The sequence below is a fragment of the Mustelus asterias genome, chromosome 4 (assembly GCF_964213995.1).
Source record: "Mustelus asterias chromosome 4, sMusAst1.hap1.1, whole genome shotgun sequence".
Lineage (NCBI taxonomy): Eukaryota > Metazoa > Chordata > Chondrichthyes > Carcharhiniformes > Triakidae > Mustelus > Mustelus asterias.
In genome coordinates, this window is record NC_135804.1 from 17198919 (window position 1) to 17202744 (window position 3826).

Below are 3826 nucleotides of genomic sequence, written 5' to 3' on the forward strand. Positions count from 1 at the left end.
AGATAATATCAATGTGCTTTAATAGGCTGAAACTTTCTTACCTGGGTAATTTGACTAGGATAAGCATGATATGCTCCACTTCAGGTGTGATTCAAAAGACCCACTAGGGAGCTTTTATCAAACAAAATTTATTTAAGAATCTATAGAGTTAACGTGTATGGAAAGAAAATTAGCAATAACTTCTAACAATTACAAATAGGAAACAAAACAACCACTATAATGTATAATCCTTAACAAAGCTATCCAATGTGTTCCAATCAAACCCAAACCTTGCGATAGACAAAACCCTTTAAATAGGTTCAATACAGCAAAGTCTACTGCTCACGTGGTAATGGAAATTGAGTCCTTTGGTTGAAGTCTGCCGTTCTCTGGGTTCACTCCGAACAGTTTGCAGACAAGACAGCTTCCCAAAGCATCAGAGAGACTCTGGTCCAACCCTCCAACAATAGCAGATTTTCACCCTTCAAGATCTTGTTTTCAGCTAACCAAAAGAATTTTCAAAACAACAGGGTGAGAGGGAAAACACTTCTTTTTAGCTTGTTGTCCCTTCTAAAACCAAAACTCAAACCTGCAGCTCCAAACTGAAAGTGAAAAAGAACTGTCCAAAAACGCATGACTGTCCTCCTAACAATGCAATATCGTAAAACTAATCCCAGGGTAAACACAAACAACCCCATTTAAGCCACTTAAGTAGCAATAAAAGGACATTTCCAGTCAAACTGGCAACAATGACATCACTGAATCTGTGAGCTAAGAAACCATTGAAGCTGTAAAAACTGCAGAAATCATGTTTTTTTTTAATTCTTAAAGGTACACTAACATTACACCTGCTTAGTTTAATATTGCAACACAAGTTGAATTTACTGACTATGTTAGTGGGACTGAGACAGGGAGTTCTTGCTACATTGCTATATATTGGGTTTCATTAAAAGTATTTACCCTAATAGTTACAAGGGGGATTTGACTAACATCTTGCCTCTGAGTTTTTTTTTCATAAAACATGTAAACAAAGCACTTCTATGAAAATAGAATTGAAAAGCAGGGAGGTTTATTATTGTTTCCTTTGAGATTGGGTATTCTTGCGAATCTGTCCTGCTGAGTGCAATATGAAAAGCTTCGATGGCGTGACTCTTTTTTCAGTAATATTCAAGTTCTGTGTTCCCAAGTGAAAATATACATCCAAATCGTCAAAACCTTTGTTTTCAAGAGTTTCATTTTCAATTTTGTTTCCACACGCTGAACATATACATTTGAAACTAGTTAATTTAAAGTTGTAATTCTTTTCACATTTATAGGTTATAGTCTGAACTTTACTTTCCTGCTTCTGTCCTATGTATCTCCATATTACACATCCTTGTGCAGAAATGACTAAAGGCCATTCTAGTGTCCCTGCTGCATGAGGGATATACGGTAACACTGCCATTTAGCTGAACCCTGCTGAACTATTTGCCATGCAACTGTTTTAGACAAATAATAATTTGGATAACTAGAAGGCGAGCGTCTTAAATTAGAAGGGGTTGCAAAAATATAGATTATATTACTATAAGGCAGATGAACTGGCAGAATGTTGATACAAAGCCAATGCTTAAAACATTATCAAGCATCCTTACTGTATTTGTATTGGACTGGAAATGACTCGATTATTCCAAAGGAATAAGTTTGCCATGAAGCACTTTGGTTGATATTCTTCGTGACATAAACATTGAGATTTTTTAAATGTAGTTTTTCTTGTGTTACTTTGCTTGGGTGTTGAAGGAATTTGAGAATCCACACATCAGTTTCTTTTCCTTTCATTTGCTTCCTGCTGATTCATGAGGTAGCTTCTTTCTTAATCAGTTGCGCTCGCTGGAACTTATTCTGCTGCTAGAATTACAACCTGGAGGCAGCAAGACCATCTTGTAGCTTGCGTTGACGTTGGGTGGGATTATTTGTGAATGCAATTACCCAAAAGCACCATAGAATCCGATGACACCCGTTCGAGACAAGCATCAATTCCAAAGTGATCCCAGCTGGCCCTAGATTGAATATTCTCAAACATTTTAATTACAACCTTCAGTGGATACTCACAAAGATCATTTTTCAGTGGAAATAACTTTGGATGGTCTGTTTTGTAAATCACACCATTTGGTGGACTGGACTGAGCAGCTAGTGTGAACTGAGGAGAATGTGTCATCGTACTGATTCTAATCCCTGTTCTTCAGTTGTGATCATTTGTGGTGTACTGGCTCTGCATCTGTCTAAGGAGTGCTTGGCTGTTTACCTAAAAGCACATGGGCTTACTTTTAGTGAGTTGCATATTGTTGGTGTGGTGGTGTGCTGTTTCTGAATAAACTCTGAATCAAACACGAAGGACTACATTTTCAGCCTGGAGGTGGGCAACGGGAATCAGGAAATTTCCCATCTCAGTGTGCCCACCTCAAGACAAAGTATCTGCAAAGGCAAGATTTTCATCCTGGGGCAACGGGGAGGCAGGCGCTAACTGGAGTCAGGACCTCACTTCCCCAAAAACAGTTCAGAGGCAGCCACAGAGGCTGCCTGTTGCTGAAACAGTCTCATTAAAAGTCTTGCCTTGGTGTTCTTGGACCGTGCCTTACCTGTTTTATTTACTATTCAGCCCTCTCACACTCATCCCTCACAGACCCTCATCCCCTAAACACTTCCCACCCCTTCCACGCCAACTCATGTCCCTCCACCACTTCAATGGCCACTCATGCCCTCCATGCTAACCCTATGGTATTTCAATGCTCATTCATCCAGCATACACACTGTACATATACACCCCCTATTAACAATGGCCTGTGTGGAAACACTCTAAATAAAAATGGTTGTTCATTCATAATATTCTTAAACAAATTATTTTATTACAACCCTAAAAGAGCATCAATCATCCAGACTTTTTAAGTATTAATAGTAGAAACTACACACACTTGACACCTTTTTATTTTAGGTAAATAAACATCAAGCCATTGACAAAATCAATCTAAGAAAATGAGCTGTCAATCAAGCAATGTTTTCCCCTTATGAGCAGCAGTTTCCACAGACTAATTGATGTCTGGGCTCCCACCCATGCCTCATTATGAATTCTTGGCAGAATGGTTCCTGGGAGTGCAAGGCGTGGGTTCGTGACCCACACCAGCCCACACACTAATACTGCACTGACAAAAATTTGGAATGCCAGGAAGGAGGCCCACTCTTTTTAAAATTCTATGGAATCTTCTCGACTTTGAGAAAACCCAGCTCTAAGTGGCATTTGTAGATGACCAGATAGAGCTGTTGCCAAACTTGACCTGGATGGAAACTAAGTATGGAGGGATCATTTTTCCTTGCCATATACCAAAAAAAATGCTGCATCTATAAAGAATACACATTGGACATAGAATTTCCCCGTAGTATTAATTAATTTCCCGGCATTATAACCCATTGACAAAAAATCCTGCAATGTACGCACAACTACAAAACTTGAGTTCCATCCTTCCTCTGCACACACCCCACTTCCTGCGCTTTTCTGCCCCTAATCTTGGGGTTAGGGCCATTGGTATATCAGGGGTGCATGCTCGCAGCATTAGCTTTGGCATCCACCACTGCTGAGTATGTGAAAGGCAAGGATCTATAGATTTTTGGACACAAAGGGGATAAAACCTGAAGTAGAGTTGAGACAGAACATTAGCCATGATCTGACTGAATGGCAGAGTAGGCCTGTAAGGCTATGGCCCAGACTTTTGCTCCCGGGTTGGGTGCAGAGTAAGGAGAGAATTCCAGGCTCTTTGAACCCAATCTTTGAAAATGGCCGCATGACGGTCAGGTTTTCATTCTGGGGGGTGGGCTG